The sequence below is a fragment of the Protopterus annectens genome, chromosome 3.part1 (assembly GCF_019279795.1).
Source record: "Protopterus annectens isolate FY-2018-M chromosome 3.part1, PAN1.0, whole genome shotgun sequence".
NCBI lineage: Eukaryota > Metazoa > Chordata > Ceratodontiformes > Protopteridae > Protopterus > Protopterus annectens.
The window spans coordinates 741,613,630-741,632,661 of record NC_056732.1 but is presented as its reverse complement, the minus strand read 5'-3'; positions in this window follow the sequence as shown (position 1 = coordinate 741,632,661).

The window sequence follows — 19,032 nt, the reverse complement described above, 5'->3', positions numbered from 1 at the left end:
TTGTAGTGTGGTGATTTTGGTTTTTAGGGAGCAACCTTTGGAGACTACTCACACCCTTAAAAGTGGTAAAAGCTTTGTGTCGTGAAAATTTGTACTGCTGTAGTGTCACAATGTAGCTTGGTAGGAGTTTGACTCCTGCACTTAGCAAGTGTGTGTGTCTCCCTGTGGAGGAGCAACTTTTTTGGAGAATACTCACACCCCTTAAAAGTGGTATACTCATCTTTGACAAGTCTGATGATGTCACCATCCTACAAATATACCTGTGGAAAAGTGAAATGTCAGTAATGTGTATAGCATGCCATGTAAATGCATACTGCTGTAATATCATAAAGTACTTAGGAAGGAGTTTGAATCTTGCACTTGCTGATTGTGTGTGTGTTCCAGGTGTTTAGAGCATGTGACACCGTTGGTCAATGTACAGTGGGTTTTGATTTTTCGAGTGTATGACATAGCACAATGACAACTGTATGTGTATTACACATGTAAGGTAGCTGTGGGGCAAAGCCATATACATACATGTGACTTCAATTATTTCATAGGTGGGTACTCTGCTTTCTCCATGAATGCATCTGTTATCTTTGCCAGAGCGTGCTGGCACTTTCCTGACCTTAGGTCACTTCTGTATGCTAGTGACAAGCTTAGCCAATGCAGTGATCCCTGGGCTATGTCTTCTGTTTCACATCCACTCATCACGGTTTCTATTGAAGAGTATGAGTGAGCGTTTATGCTTGAGGTATATTTGAATCCTGTTCCAAAGCAAGCAAAATCTGGAAAAGATGACTAATCATTATAGGCGTGCAACAACCTCCGTGGATCTGCATGCAAACCCTTTATTGCTTATGTGGTCCACAGAGGGATTTCCAAAACCCTTTGATAATGTGATTATCAAAGGAGAGATGACTAAACACATGGCTCTATGTATACATTAATACCTGTTCCACATTTTGGGGGCTACTACCTATGTTGTACTCTGGGAATACTTTGTTTTCTAAAAGTGGATAAATATGCTTTCTTTGGCTTCTAGCTCTACAGCATTAGTTTGACACCAGATATCTGTCTCTATGATACCCTTTTGGTGGATGTGTGTGTCATCTGGAGAATAAAGTATAGCCCACAGTATGCATTTTGATCAAACATGGGCAGACATATCCCTACTGTGTTTGCTTGTACCTAAGAAAGCTATATGCCAAACAGGACTTGTCCCAGGACTGAGTGCAGGTGAATACCACTTGTTACTGGCATAGAATTGTACATGGAGGCTGCAAATGTTACTGTGTGTCCTACATCTGTGCGTCAGTTGTCAATCCATCATCTAACAATTGTTTATGGTCAGTCTGTTGAGGATATGCATAATACCAGAATGTAGGATGGGTATGAATTGCTGGTGAGCTATAGCTTGGCTGTGTGGACCTCCCCTCCCTCACCTATAGCCTTGTTAACTGGCTTGAAGTCTACTAGATGTAGGAGCCATGATCTGGCTTTTAGAGAATCTAAGTGGGTATGGTGCAGTGTTTGCAGGTTCATAATGTCTCTGTTAATGAGTTCCATAATGCTGTGCTCCATAGCCTTCCCGATAACAATTGTCTGGCTTATAGGGTGAGAGTTTCCAGGATCTGTTGTAGTTCTACCCTTAATCAATTTATGTTAACATTTTCACTGGGTGTGACAAGGATGGACAGGTTTAGGAATAAGTATATTAGAGGGGCAGCCCAGGTTTGAAGGTTAGTAGACCAAGCCAGATAGGCAGGATTAAGTTGGTTTGTACATGTGCTGAGGAGGGATGCAGAGTATATTGTGAAGATGCTAAGGATGAAACCACCAGGTAACCGGAAAAGAGGAATGTCTAAGATGAAGTTTATGGCTGTGGTGAGAGAAAACATGCAGGTGGATGGTGTGACAGCACAAGATGCAGAGGGCAGGAAGAAATGGAAACAGATGATCTACTGTGGCGACCCCTAATGGGAGCATCTGAAAGGAGAAGAAGACATTGCAGCTCAACCCTTGTGGACTGTGAACACCATTACCGTGCATCATTCCACAAGTATGTAACCTGTATAGAGGCTGCATCTGGACAGAGTGTTTAGGTGAGTGGTGATTTCATATGTCAGCTTGTGTATGACACAGCCAGGGACACTGTCCAGTACTATTGCCACTGTGGTTTGGACTTTGGTAAAGAGATGTTTTAACTAGAGTGTCTGTGAATCATCAGGTTTTACATTCTTCAGGTCTGGAAATGTGGCCCTTGTGTAATGACAGGGTGGCGAAATCCGCATTCAAACTGTCTCACAAGAAATTGGTAATGTCAGTCAGATAAGTGTACTTTGTGACCATTTACATTAACTGTGACCCAATCTGAGATTTCCCCTATAGATTATACACAACACTAAAGAAAGCTTTAGTGCTGTCTTTGGAATCCTTGCCATTTTGTATTTTGAAGCTTGCCTTGTATGTTTATTGAGGGATTGTATTTTCCCAATGATACTGACCAGAGAGGTTATCCCTTCTGGGTATGTAATTCTTTTTTGGCACAACTTCACACCTTCTATTATATATATTTAGTTTATGGCAGGGGTCCATGAGACTAATGTACTTTTACTGTAGAAGTGAGAATTTCTTGTGTTTGTGATAGCATGATCCATGCAACCCTGAAGGTGAACAGTGTGCATTACTAAAGGATTATGCAGCTGGGACAGTGTTAACCTTAGTAATGCAAACCGATGACAGATAGCAACAATAGCATCACCCACAGCATAGTGTCAACCCATGTCATACACACACATGCATACTCAAGTTCCAAAATGTGTTGCATACTGGCCACCAATAGAAACTATGGAGTGTTAACACTGGCCAATACAGGGCATGTCACCCTGCCCATGTGTCCAATATGCATGTACATGCAGACAGTGCACCTCCACCATGTTCACAAATGGACACCTGCAAACCTGTTTTGCATAGACCCCACACTTACTGTCCACTGTATAACGCATGCTGACACAACTACACACATCAGCCAAGTGGCACATTGGCAAACAAAACACAGTTGGAATAAACACTGGTGAAAACAATACAACATTGCTAATTACAGGTTTAATGCATCATGCCTGCTCAGCTACACCTTCAAGGATTTGATTACACTTTACTGCTGACAACATGCTACACATCCAACCATTGCTATACTTTATTAAAGTCACCATGAGCATCAGCACCATGTTAGCCTGTTCCTGCATCAATGTTACAGATGACAGGAGGTGGCACAGATTTCATCATATGCACAGGGTGTGCTGTTGGTTTGCCAGAGGCCTACACTGAGCCATACAATCGACATGTTTGTTTGTGAGTGTGTGTGTGTGAGGGCCATGAGTACTGTTATGGGCCAATGTTGATGTAATGTGTGCGGGTATGTGTTTTCCCTCTTTTTCTGGTTTATATATGTGTGTGTGTGTGTGTGTGTGTGTGTGTGTGTGTGTGTGTGTGTGTGTGTGTGTGTGTGTCTGCATGCACACAGTTCCACCATGTGGCTGCCATATATGGGGATTTGTGAGACAGCTACAGACTGTACCTGGCAGGCTTTACAGATCACCATCTCTGGCCATGGATATGGAACCTGTGCCTGGCAGGGGTGCTACAGACAGTATCAGGTACTAATCCAGATTGGGTATTATCTGAAGAGGTTGACATATGTCCACTGGATCCAGGTCCCTGCTGGGACTGGCCAGAGCCACGTGCATGTGGTCTGCTAGGACGGTCTATGGACAGCACTCCCTAGCATTGCTGGGGCTGCTACTTGCACTACGCGAGTGGCTGTGACTTGCTGGACATCCATGGCAACATCCAGCTGCTGATGTTGCTGGCATACATCCAAGTCAACGTCTCAACTGCACCGCACTGTCCTGACACATGGACATGATATTGTGGAGGACATTCAATGTCTCACCCCAACGTCTATCAATGACCTCACTGTAGTTACGTATGGCAACTGCTAGGTCATGGATACTGTCATTTACAGAGGTATTATGAGCCCTCTGTACCCTTAGCCCCTGTCTGGTTTACTGCTCCATTGGTGTCTGTGCCTCCATGACAGCCTGGAACATGCGTGTGGTAGAAAGAGGTGTGGCACATCTGCCCGGGGCATGATGACCAGCAGTGCTCTGACAAGAACCCCTGGGCATCTGCCTATGTGGTACCATTCCAGACATCTGGCTATGTCTGCTGTGTCCTGATACATGTGCCACAGATACCACACTGTCCTGGCCAGTGCCAACTGTACACTGTCCCTCAGCTAAGGGTAATGGTGATGATGGATGTACAGGCAGTATGACTGTGTGCATGGATGGGGTGGAGACTTGTGTACTGTCAATTTGTGGCACAACAACAGACCTTGACAAATCTGCCTGTGCCTCAACACACCTATCCTCATCATCACGGTCTGTCTCAGTGACATCAGGTTACCTGCTGTACTGAACCAGCCCCACTTCGGCACCTGTGAGAGGAAAACAGGAATCACACTTTAAGACCTGAACATGACTTCAGACCACATGCGCACATGCACACATGCGCACATGCACACATGCACACATGCGCACATGCACACATGCACACATGCGCACATGCACACATGCACACATGCACACACACAAAAATACACCCCTTCCTAAAGCAGACACACACAACACCAGCAATCACAGAACATACACAATAGCAGGTGATGGTGGTGTACAGTATCACAAGCAAAACAGTCATATCACACATGTCAGCATGCAGGACATGTGTTGCTCAACAGCATGCAGTGCAAGTGTAGTCAGTCCTTGTTATTAACAGTATACATGGCTTTGATGCATGCGTTTTGTTATTAGGTGATGGCCCTCCCCCTCTATCACAATGCATACATGGACACAACATTGATGTGCAGGTATTCATAACCCTGTAATGTACTGTGCACCATAACTCACAGGTGTACATATCATTGCTGGATGTGTATCTGTGTGTCAGATAGGTATCCAATGATGATTACAGCCTCTGTGTCTTTAGCAAATAATTGTGGACACATTTTTAGCACATGCATGATGAGTATTCACACAACATTATCAGTGGTGCATGGATAATTGATGGAATACCATTCGGCCACATACCCAATGTATGGTACTTGTGGTGAATGTAGATCATATTGTGGACATGCCAGTCTCATCCATGACATGGCATGCTAAAACACAACTGCATATTTAAACACTACACATACCCAATGTGTGTCATATGACCTAACTACTCAATAGCATCACAAGACATATATGTCAGTTGTGCAAATGGTGACTGGTATGCATACTATTTACAGGTGCATATGTGTGCACACACGCAACATTAAGGTGTATAGCAATGAAAGCTATGTGTAGTACTGTGGTTACAATAACTGGATGGGATATAGTACCATAGGCCATCATCATGAAGCATCAGGTGGTCACTCAAGGCTACAAATTTCTCCCAAACCAGCACTAATCACGCTGTGCCAGAACTGTACTACCTTGGCTAAATTCACCATTTCACAACCAGTTGTTACGTGAGTTTGTAAGGAGGCAAATAAGGAGCATTCCCTGACATGAATGTGTAGTGTGTTGCATAGTGTTTAAATGCCCCATGATAGACCTCTACCCTTCAGGTATATTATGTGTAATGTGTGGATGAGAATTTGGATACTAGAGTGTGTCTTTACAGAGGGTTTGGGAATCCTTTATGTGTAGCATGTTAAAATGCTCTGTGTATGACATAGATGTGTATGTTATGTGCATGTTGAGTATCAACTGTGCCTCTCCAATGGTCACTACAGTCTAGCCACATTTGTTTGAGATGGCTGGGTATTGCATGTGTTTGAGGCAGCTAATCACATTAGTGAGATGTGTGTGCTCTTACACCAAACATGCACAGCATGCATTATGGGTAGGTGTGTTACAGGTGTACATGGCCTAAACCTTAACTATGACATACACTTTTTATTTACAATAATAAATGTAGAACACACTCACCAGCATCTGTCCACTGCCTTGATGTCACCCCAGAGGGACCTACATAGAGATGAGACAGTTTGTCAGTGGCCACAACTGTGGCATTGCTACTGTGTGTTTGCAATCTTACAGTACAGCAACAGTTTACATTCACAGGGCTACAGATTATGTTCCAAATTATCAGTATTGCACAAAAACAGGCTCCACATCTTTGAATGACACACTCCACATCTCACATATGCAAGATCTACCAGTACAGAAAACAGTAGTCTACAGATATGCCATGTTACCTGCATGCTCCATGTGTGCTTGCTGGGTGGCTCCAACCTCCATCATGGTGTACGTCTGCTGCTGTTGTTGTTGGGAAGGTGCCATCAGGCTCAGGAGCAGCTCCTCCACTCTGGTGAGGGGGTGGATATTAACACCACCTCCTGTTACAAGCTGTTGTCTATGCACATCAGCAGCACGCTGATGGACATGTCTGAGAAGATCACTGCAGTGGTGGCATATATGCTCATATGTCTGGTTATGCAGACCCACCTCATTAACCCTGCGGACAACATCTTGTCACATTTCAGTACGCTCCTGCTGGTCCTGGCTGGTTCGTGAGAACATGAGACGGTAGTGCTGAATCATACTGCTAGTAATGATATCATCTTCAGCACTATTGTAACTGGGGTTCCTGCAATGAGGCATGATCCCAGGAAGACATAAATACAAAAATATGTCTGAGCAAGTCATATGTCACATTTAACATTATATAGTACAAATATCACTGAACTGCCATATATAGCAATCTATAAGCTAACCGAGAGTGAAACACTGTAACTGCCACTTATCACTGCTCACCCCACAACTGCTTGAAAGTGCCTTGCTATCTAATGAACCATGTTCTGCACAGCAACAAAATAAAATCACTATATAAGACTATACAAGAGTACCTGGCGCACTGTATGCAACACAATGCACCACCTAGCCACAGCAGATATACATCAAGCTGATGTGTAAAGAAATATATTACCCATCACAATCAGTGTAAGGTCCAGTAAATGTATTACCATTATACCACACAACTTGTTAATGCCAAACCCGTGACCAAAATATGTGCACAATTGGGAATATAGGTCGCATACTGCTATAGTACACTATGAATGTTGCTAGATACGCAGTTATATGTTTTACCACACATATGTCAAAGGACATGTTACAGACATACCCACACACACATCAGACATAATTACAGGACACAAAGGTATGACAACCCAGATAAGCTTTCAGTGTGTACTATACAGTACTGTGTGTCAGTACTTACACAACCTTAATCTTGAGAAATATAATCTGTGCTGAATACAGGGATCACACAAAACAGTGGATGCAAGCAATGTGGACATACACCATACTTTGCTGTACAGGCCCAGAGCTTCAAGTAGTACTACAGTACATGCAGGATTTGCATTCAACATCAGTACCAATCAATAATCATAGAGGTAGTGCTTTAGCCTCCAATGACACACCCTAGTTAAAACCAAGGGACGTAATCACACTGTATGCAATAGCACTTGTTCTGCCTAGTAACAGAATACACAGCTTTTGCTAGGATCAAAGCAAGGACCCATAATACCATGACATAAACAGGTTTCCCACTAAGCTATCCCACAGATACATACCTTTGATGCATTCACAAACATATTGACCATCACAGTCAGTCAACAGTACAGAGAATCTATTGCAACAAGTAGATGCAGGTGTGTATGAGTATATATAACCATATATATATATATATATATATATATATATATATATATATATATATATATTTATATATACATATACACATACATTGGTCTGCATATACATGTATATGTAGGCACATATACATTTCACCTTTCATAGTGAGAATATCAATTATACAAATGATGTAAGGTATACAGTAATGTAATAAAATCGCACAGTCTTGGGATAAATTCATTGAAGGTGTTCACAGCCCAGGTAGCTTTAGCAGGCCTTACTGGCTTCAACATTGCAAACTGAACAAACCACCCACTGTGTTTAACCACCACATATCATATACCAGTACTGGATGCTGTCTTGTTTGTCACACACTAAACACTACATATAAATATGTACATACAAACCTTCACCAATATATATATATATATATATATATATATATATATATATATATGTCCCCTTCACAAACAGTTGCAATATGTCCCCTGCTCTATGCACATATACAGATGTGAATATATATATGACACATATATATTTCCCCGTATGTATGTGGCATACACACAGAAGGCCCACACTGTTGTAAGTCCCTGGACTTCACAGCTGAACTATTGGACCTTGCTGCAACACAAACAGGTGTCACATATGAACACACACTAACATTAGGGGGTATATATGGCAACAGATGCTAGATAAGCATACTAGACTGCTACAGCAGTTCCCAATGCTAAGCTACACTTTAATATGACTATCATGCATGTGTTGTTCTGTCACATCCATGTTTATATAATGTCAGCGCTAATCCCCCCAACAGCCATTGGCCGCACTACTGTACGGAACACAGATAACATGGATCAGATCGTTGACATGTAATGCTGAGCTACACATTTCACAGGTATGCCCCACTGCCCACAGGTACACACAGTATTGTCCATAGCAGTAGTTAAGCAGAACATCTGTGCATAAAGAAGTACTGCTGCCACATATGAATGGTTCACATTATGTAGACTATTCTTCAATAACATCTACTACATGCCAGTAAATACATATGTGTCACATACCTTTCCTTTGTATGATTTGATAATATTTCTTTTTCCTTTTCTCTCTCTCTCTCTCTCTCTCTCTGTCTGTCTCTCTCTGTCAGTCTCTGCAATAGAGTGATTGAGTTTTCTGGCAGAGATTGCAGCCTGCTTTTGTAGGAATTTGCACATGAGCATGTGATGGCCTCTGCACCAATTAGTGGCCACCATTTGCTAATTGCATGCAGCCTGCTGTGTAGTAATTGCAGTAATCACTGTCATAGCAACCCAGTGCTATAAATTGCTGATTCATGTAGGCGTGACCCTTTCAGCAATCCAAGATGGAGATCATCCTTGTTCGCTGTGGACATCATTGTTTAAGACAGAAGGTTGGTATAGTTCTTATATCAGAAGCCAGGGGTGTAGCCAGAGATTTACATTTTGTACTCAGACCTAAAGTTCCTGCTTCCAGTACCCACTTATCAGTGTAGAAATGTACTCACCCCTCAAAATGCTACCCCAAGATACATGGAAAGATGTGCTTTCTTTTCGACTGTTACAATTAACTGCCATACAAAGCTAGTTATTGAGACGTATTCCTTTGGCACAAGAATTGTTTGTGAACTGCTATACTGAGAATTTTCATTTACTCAGTTCTAAACAGTTTGTGCTTTTTTTAGTGTTGACATTAGCATAAGCTGCTCAGAAAAACTGGACACATTTCATTACTGTAAGTATGCTTAGCTACATCCTTGGTAGACCCTGCACACACAGGTATATTCGACATTTGGGTAGGGTTGCAGAAGTACAGAGAGTGTAAGTACTATTGTGTGGATTTTTACCTTGCTGGACATACAGGGTTGCTGTGTACATGTTAGTTTATCAAGGCAAGTAGTCTGTCTGCGTAACTCCCAACTGTGGACCTATCCACATGATAGCCAGAGAATAGCCTGTTATTTTTTGTCTGTGCACCGCATAGGTCTTTTCAGCTTTAGAGCAGTGGCATTCTTACAGTTGGTTGCTACCAGTACATGGCTACATCCATTTGTATTTCAGTGTTGTATTCCTACATAAGAGTATGCTTCCAAAACTCCTTCCAAAGCTATTTGCGCAGTGTGTAACAACAGAACGGCTGATATGCTTCTATGTTTCTGCCTCTGCCAGACCTATCAACCACTCAGGTACATATCTGAACAGACTCAGGGAAAAGTCACAAAAAAGTCAGGGGCAATCAGGGACACCTTTAAAATATTAGTGCCATTAAGTTGAGTCATTGAGAGAATCAGAGCATATGAATTAATACACCTTTTCTGAAGTAAAAGAAGAGTCTAACTCTTAATTATTGTCATTATTCATTACATGTAATTCACCACCTTTCTGGCCAAAGTCAGTAGTTTTCGGAGGGATTCAGAGGAACAGAGCTAAAATTTGTTTCAAAATCAGGAACATCACTGAAAATTAGGGACAGTTGGGAGGTATGGCCTCTGCTCTAAACAGATATGCCAGTGTTTGTCCTGCTGTGATACTGTGTGGGGTTTTAAAGTGATAGTGTAACATTATTTCCTGCTAGAATGGCTGCTTTTCTTATCACAGTCATGTAATGTAATCCCACAACAACTGTTGGTCAATATCCACAGAATAAGTTGTGTGGTATGGTATTCCTATTTTTCCTTTACATTCACCCATTCTGATGCATGATATATTTATTTAAGCACCAACTTGATGTATATCTACCGTGGCTTAGTGGTTCTTCATGTTGTGTAGTGTGTGCAAGGTCCACGGTTCAAGACTTACGGAGGTGTTTTATTTTGCTCCTGAGCACAACAAAGGCCCTCACATACAGAGTGACTAAGGCACTTTTAAGTAGTTAGTGGGTGTGCTCGGGTGTGTGCATTGCTGCGCAAACTCACGCAAACCTGCTAACTACTGCTTACTAGTGCTTACTCCCGCTAACCCCCACGCCCATTTCTTCGAAAGAAAAGAAAAATGGGGTGAAAGGAAAATAGTGAAAAAGTGGCAAAAGAGGGAAAGACAGTATGGAAAATAGCTCGGGATGTGCAGGACAGGTATAGGGAAGGTCCATAGCTGCCCATTTCTTCAACAGCAACAGCTGTGCATATGCAATACATTTGGAGGTAGATATGAACCCTTCAACCCCTGAGAGAGGGGTGAGGACAACAAAGTATGTTGTAATGCCAATTAAATAACATTTCATGTGTCCAGTGGACATGTGTGCAAAATGGGCAGCTATGTATGGGGCATAATTTTATTTTTGGGAGCAGGTTGCCCTTTTTTTTCAGGTGAGAGTGGAATGTGGGGTAAGGGAAGTAGGTATATTTGGGAAGGTAGGTTGGGGAGGTAAACTGACAAGACAAGCAAGATGCATACAGGGGCAGTATATGACATGTGGTGGGTGAACACCTTTGACGGGGAGGGATGTTTGGAAATCGCAAGCCCATGAGCCCCCAGATGGAAACAGTGGGACTGAGGTCCCCACCCATGGGCAGTCACCACTCACCTTCATGGCCCATAGGGTGGCTGTGCTGGGGGCTGTGTAGGAGGGGCAGGCTGACCCAGGAGTTGCGCCACACGGGCCTCAAGCTGGTGTAGAGGTTCTGCAGCAGAACGTTCAATCTCTTTATGCACCACAGCCCGGACCGTTCGAAGGGTGATAGGTGGCCCTCCTCTGCCCATGCTTGCACTGGGAGGCCAAGCCCCATCCCCTGCAGTGCTTCCACCCAAAGGTGGCACAGGGCCAATGGAGGAGGAGGTCCCAGGCTGGGCACTAGATCTGCTCGTGCCAGATGCCATGGCCAGCTGAGGTGGGACAGGTGGGTCCGATGGGACCGGCCTTCCAATACGAACTATGTTTTGGAGAGTTTAATAAAGATATGGGTTAGTAACAGTCAACAGCATTCCAAATTAGTTATAACAGCATGTTGAAGTATTTCCATTAAACCAACACACCAGAATTTCAACAGTTGAAAAGCAAGCATAACACATGCATATATAGAACATTAGTTGACATTACAACAGCATGCAGTTTGAATTGATGGCAACAGGCCACCAATATCATGGTATTTTAAGAGGGCACATGCATAGAAATAAATGCAAATATTTATAAACCAATAGGACATATGTCCCAACAAATGTTTTGAGATTAGACACACCGATTGATGTGTGGAATTGCATTTTTTATGCACAATTAGCTCATTTAACAACTTATATATTCTTCTAGTTTTCATTACATTCCTGTTAACTGCAGTTATATGTCCCTTACATGTATTATTACACTACCCAATGTCCTTATACTGTGCAATTGGATTTTGCTACATCATTATATACATGAGTTGTATCTTACATACAAACTGTCAAAGATGCAGATGTTACTGCATCATATTTTGAGAGTTGCTCACACACACTACTGCTAAGATGGTACACTCACAGCTGTACTTTCATATAATTATCTAGATATGTTCAGGTGAAAGTATCAGTTATATATTAACAGCTCCCTACATTTCTGGCAGCACACTGACATTTCTGGGGAGCACAATACCAAGCTACTCATGTGCCAGATTAACCTGTACATGCTGGGCATGAACCAACAGTTGTGGGCTGTACATATGCATACAAGCTACTGGCACTCCCTTCATCCACACTATATGGGCCTACCCAAGTGTGGGTTGACACTGCTTAATACAACACTACTATTTGTAGAATGCAACAGTACAACAACATATCAAAGAAAATAACACAGACGCACTCCATGAATCATACATTTATTAAAGGATTAGTACACCTTTATTTATTGGGTTAAAAGACTTTTTGAAGGCTCTCTCATTTATTTTATATAACATGCAGAATAATTACTAACCTGCCTGATGATGCAGCCTTTGCAGCCTATTTTCATGGGCTTGCTGGTTCATAGCCTGGACACCTGCAGCTGTGAAGTAAATGCAGTGATATTGAGACATACCTGTCCATAGTATAGACAAGCATAGCAATTCTTAACTACTTAATACAATGGCTACTTACTCAGTACTGCAGCATTAGGCATTGCATGGGATTCCTGGATCCACTGGTCCAGTTGATCCTCCCTACATCACTTCAGGTCAGAATAATGGTGCCTGACCTGCTCACCAGTCCGAGGAACACCAGTGGCATTGGTGAGATCCTGCGCAAGACTGTTCCAGGCCTCCGTTTTATATTGGGTACCCTGCTACTGGCCCCGCAGGAGTTTTTCCTTATGACTGTGGACAAGGAGCCAAACCATTACTTTGGACTCCTCAATGCCCCAACGTTGCACTCTAAATCGAGTGCCTTCTCCAACACTGGCCATGCCGACTGCAGAAAGAAGCTACAATCAGTTATATCAAGTATTCCCACCTGTGGAGCTTAAATATGCCTCATTTTCCGCACTTATTTGTGATTGGCTACTTTTGGAAAAACTCAGCTGTAGGCACGCCTGTTTAGCTGATGTTGGCAATGTTTAAAATTCCTTTGATAGATATGTGTCTGTTGAAAGTGCATGTTTATGAAATACTGTCATGGCTTAGTGGTTAAGTACTGTGACTATAGTGCCCAGTATTCAGAGTTCGAGCCCTGTCACTGCTTTTTATTTTCCTACTGGGCAGACTTGACTGGTTAAGGTACAATAAAGGAGGTTTGGCCATGTTTAACTGACTTTGCTCAACTTTGCCTGACTTTGCCCAATGTTGCTCAACGTTGCTTGACGTTGCTCAATGTTGCTCGATGTTGCCTGACGTTGCGCTGGTTAACGCAGTGCGCAGCTACACGGAAATACGTTGTGGTTGCACTGGTTAATGCGGTGTGCAGGTATGAGCAATTGGATTTAAATATGGTCAGTACTGGTAAAATGTGCTTAGCAGTACTTTATATTGCTTAAATAGGGTACTCATGCCTCAGAATGCATAACCATTTCACCTTCATATATATATAATTCGTTCACTACTACATTTAACTTTTCAATGCTTTTTACAAAACTTATACATAAAAAATGTCAGGAAATATTTTTGTATACAGATTTCCAACAGAAAATAGAAAGTGCAGTAGTGGGACTTGAACCGGGAATGCCTCTTTTTTGTGTGAAGGCTCTAACCACTACACTATCTTGCTTAATTTGCATATATTTTTCTTATTATCCTCTTCTGGTGTCTAAGCTGCTAACTGTAGCTAAGCAATCGACAAACCCGCGCAAACACATGCAAATATGGGCAATTATATCGGATGAAATAAAAAAATAAACAAACTCTGTTTTTAATTTTGTCAGTTGTTTAACATATGGGGAAGTGTAGTCTTAAATTGTGCACATGTGAGCGGACTCACTCATGTAACTTGAAATTGTGATGTCTCTTCATTGCAGGGGAGTGGATTTTTGGACTGCTTGGCAGTCCGATGCCCCTTACACTCGTCCACGCTCCGTGTAAGCTTTAGAGTTGAGGCAGCGTGCTCTCATTAATATGCATGGTGAACTGCCGTCATACTCTTAGACTGGTGCTTCCGTGTAAGACTAATCTACTCTTACATGGAAGATTAGTAAATCCTGGGGTATGTTTCATTCTTTTTTGCTCCAAAAAATACTTACTTATATAATCTACTGCTTTCCCTGTAAAATGGCTTTTGGTAGAGTAATTATGCAAATGCAAACACAAAATGTTGATTAAAACATTATGTTTTACCCACTTTTGCTCCAAAATATACTTACATATATAATCTCCTACCTTCCCTGTAAAATGGCTTTTGGTGGAGTCCAACCCTAATGACTTGAGCAGTTTATACATGCCAATATTAGTACAAGAGAACATGCACTATACAACTGATTGCCTGGTGCACTGGCTGCCTTCACCAGCATTAAGGGAAGTGTCCAAGCCTGCAGTGATCACTTCTCTCATATCAGTGTGACAACACTCTCTGTGGTCTTCAAGTGTGACTTACTAGGCACTAGTCTTCTAGAGCTGATCTTCCTTCTGTCAGCAATGCCTCTTCTGCCACCTGGCTGATCCAATTAACTGTTGAGGAAATCAAACCTTGCACCACAAGAATTACAACTTTTAGTCTTAACCCTCTGTGCCAACTACACAGACATGGACTAAATGAGATATGGAAAAGCAATAACATAGATTGAGCTGAACATAAATATAGTACACACTGCTGTACATATGCATTTTGAGCACTATGCTTAGTACACCACCATTCACTGGTGCAGTTCACAGACATGGATTATCATTCTTGTAATTAAAACCAGTACACAGAAGATGCACAGCCTTCTGTGAATAGTGTACAGGTGTGCATAGTACACAATGGGGACTCTGTAAACTGGCACTATAGATGGGGTGGGAAAAAAGTGCTGTTTGGCATGGCAGCACTACATGGTGCTACAAAAGGAAATCCTGGGCTTTACACTCATTTTACATCCCTGAACTCTTGCCTGTAAGTGACCACACTAACAATTTTTAAAGAGCAGTTTGACAGTTCACAAGTTGTCATTAATTGACTGCAACTGAAATCACATAATACAAAGTAAACGTTTTTGTCCTGTTTTTCTAAAGATAGCCAGGTGTATTGTTACACTTCCTATATATCTGCAAATCACAGTTAGTTTAATTTCAGCGAACTCTCCCAATGTTAAAGCTGCAAGTGGTTTAAAAAGAAAACAAAGATTCTGAAGTGTTTTGATGCGTAAGTGTCACCATCAACACAGTATTTCTCTATGACTTCACATGCGAAATGATGTCAACTTAGGAACTGGCAAGTAGAGGTAATGAGAAAAAACATACTTTATGTTAGAGAAACAGATACTTGCTTATATTATGGTGTCACTGATAAATCATCCATTGATCATTTTCAATTGATGTTTTTCCAGCTTCAAGAAAATATTCAAGGGGATTGCTTATCAACAAAATTAATTGCAAAAATAATACACTGCTTGCATAAAATCCTGTAAAATTTGATAAGGTATATGACAATGGAATTACTCCTATCCCAGGTTGTGGGTATTTATACACTATGAAAAGTGTATCAATGTACTTTAAACTGCTTTAAAAGTAGAACAGGAAGGCAGTTTACAAAATGTTAAACATCTTGCAAGCTGGCTTCCAGCACATATGTTGCAAAGCACTGCAGAGAATATTTATTTAATACTTATAATGGGTCTATATTATGTCAGAGAAATGGCATTACAGCGAATGATCTTTTACCGATATATATACACCGAACTCCTAAAAGACCGAAAGCTCAGGTCAGCAATTTTTTTTCCCAGGGAAAAAAATATCTTCGCCGAGCCGTGACATTGCCCTTTACCCCACTATAGTGCAATCTTGGACTTGGTATATTTAGTTGGGGGGGGTGGGGGCACAGCCCCCCACATTGGGGGGTATGGGGGTGAATCCCCCCACTTTGTAATGTTTTAAGTGTTGCGTTTTCTTAGTCTATCAATTTTTTTTCAAGGGAAACAAATCGGTAACCTGGCATTTCGCTGTTTTAGGAGTTAGGTGTATATGTGTCGGCGAAACAGCATTTGCTGTAATGCTGTTTTGCTGACATAATTTAGACCCCTTATAATATATTTTATTAAATAGCTGTTTCCTGCTGCACTGCACTTATTTCTCATAACAAATGTTCATTCAGTAGGTATGGCAGCAGAGACAGGGTAATTACAATATTATATATATATATATATTTTTTAAGTTATCCTTTGTTAACTGGATTAGTCCCACTAGGCTAGTGGCCTCTTTTCTGGGAAGACCTGAGGTGGTATTTATATTACAAGGGGAAATTTGAGCAGGACACTGGGGAACTTCCCTTACTGCTTTCAGTAGGTGTAGTGGGATATTTTACATCTACCTGAGCTACCATCAGCTGAAGTAGATGGGATCTCGGTTTACTGTGTCATCCAATGGACAATACACTCAGGAGTGCTGCACCAGCTTGTGTACTGCATTGTTGGCAATCAAGCTCCTCAGTTTGGGAATAGAATCTGCAGTGTTCTATGTCAAAGGCAAGTATGCTACCTGTTATGCACTGGTAATGATGAGATCTGATACTATGTGAACTCTCACTGGTGGGAGCGCATCAGTCTAACTGTTTAAGGGTAGAGCTACTCTGTAGATGACATCACTTCAGTCATTTTTCATGCACCACAGGACATTATATTGCCATTCAGGATTTTTCTTGCATGCAAATGAGTTTTTTTTCTTCTTTCTTTCTTTCTTTCTTTCTTTCTTTCTTTCTTTCTTTCTTTCTTTCTTTCTTTCGTTCTTTCTTTCTTTCTTTCTTTCTTTCTTTCTTTCTTTCTTTCTTTCTTTCTCTGCTGTGCTGATTTGTTGCTCTGCTGTGTATGCTGAGCTACATATGAGCAATTATGTGGGATTGCTCTCCTAACAAACACTGCAAAATATTGCACTTTATTCATCTGCTTTTACTGTAATTGTATGCCTTCCCACTTTATTTCCTTATTTTGCTTGTGCTTCTTCTTAAAAGTACTCAATTGTATTATTCTGCTGCAGTGGTTACTGCTTCGTAGTAGCCTGATTAAATTGTAACTGTTATTCTAAGCCTTTTGATTTAAGCACTTGGGCTTCAGATCAGTTGTTTTACATTAAGAAGGTTTGTGGACTGCATTGTTGTGGCAGGACAGGTTGCTTACATCCTTCTAAGTTGGAAATTGCTGATTGAAGGCTCGGTGTGTGTTATTCTAAAAGTGCATTAGTTCTGGTTTAAGCACTTGGGCCTCAGGCCAGTTATTTTACATTAAGAAGGTTTGTGATCTGCACTCTTGTGAGAGGAGAGGCTAGATTCTGCACTTCTGAGCTGGGAATTTCTGGTTAAAGGCTTATTGTGCCTGCTTATTTGAACTGTTTCTTTCTGAAATTTGTGCGCCTTGTTTGCTGTAGTCCAGAAGTTAGTAGTTGGGCTAATTTCTATCCCTTTCATTTCCCTGCTATACAAAACGCATTTGCGTGGTTTTTTTCTTTTTTGCGCTTGTATTCAGCTCAGCAAGTGCCTGCCAGGTGCCCTGCAGAGTTCTACAGCAGCAGAGAGACAAAAGAGAGACTTTGGAGTGATTAAGTATCATTTTTCTGCATTTTCTTGCTGTCTTTAACTAATTCCACTTAAAACACCAAATTTTTAGCATGTCTGTGATTTAAAAAGTGTGTTTCTGCTACATATTGTACTTATTTACTGCCTGCACTTGAACTAAATCATTCTTGTGTTTAGATAACCTGTTTAACTGTTGTAGACTACACGCTAAAGTTGATAGTCATTTCTGTGCATTTAAAGTGTTTTTTTTTATTGTATCTGATTTATTTTCTGAAAAAAACAAAAAATAAAGTATACTTGTTTCCCACCTTTCTGAACTAGTACAGTCCAGTTTTCAGGTTATTGCTGAATTCAGGGCTGTGTTACAAGTTTCTGTGCTGCCCATACCTTACTTGGATAGAGGGAAGTTTCTCTGTTCACCTGTGAGAGAAGAGAGCTTTTGAGCAGCCTATCTGTCCCTGGAGAAGTGGTTTCAGCCCAGATGTTAGTAGTTTATTAGACATTTTGGGCTAATTTCTATCTCTTTCATTTCCCTGCTATAAAAACACATTTGCACGGTTTTGCTAGTGGGGCAACGCTGGTTAGCTAGGGTTAAACTATTCCCGGTTCCACGAAGTCTACTCTTCAAATTTTCCCTTGGAACCAGACAAACATTCAACTTAAGCACTCAAACCATTCATTTCACAACCCAGCACTTGCGCAAAACTCATAGCAAGCACTAATTAACCCTAGAACTTGACCCCCCCCTTTAATGTCCAGAAGGACAAGGCTCTCTATTTGTCCCTACCAGCCAATCAGTAAAACATCTCACTTTACCTATTCAGGCATGTCCAAAGGGCTGTTTCAGATGTACTCTCCAGTCCAACTGGTGAATCTGGGCATTTTGAGGCAATGTTACAACTGCTTCATGTACACAGACAACCCTCTCCTCCTACCACCAAACACTAATATATGCGAGAAATGCAATTATACAGCCAAACTGGAGGCAAAGCTCTCTCAACCCAAGGCTGGAACTGACAGTCAAGAGGAGAAGGGAAATACTTGCAACACACCACCAGTCTCACATAGACCTACTAAACCAACACTAGCAAAAAACACACATAAATACACAAAAACATACTCGGAGACTCTAAATAAAAATCTGCAAAAGCAACAGAGACCTCCAAAGCAGACATCCACACCCCATCACAAACCATAAAACACATACTTCACATAATCAGTGTGCCATGCAA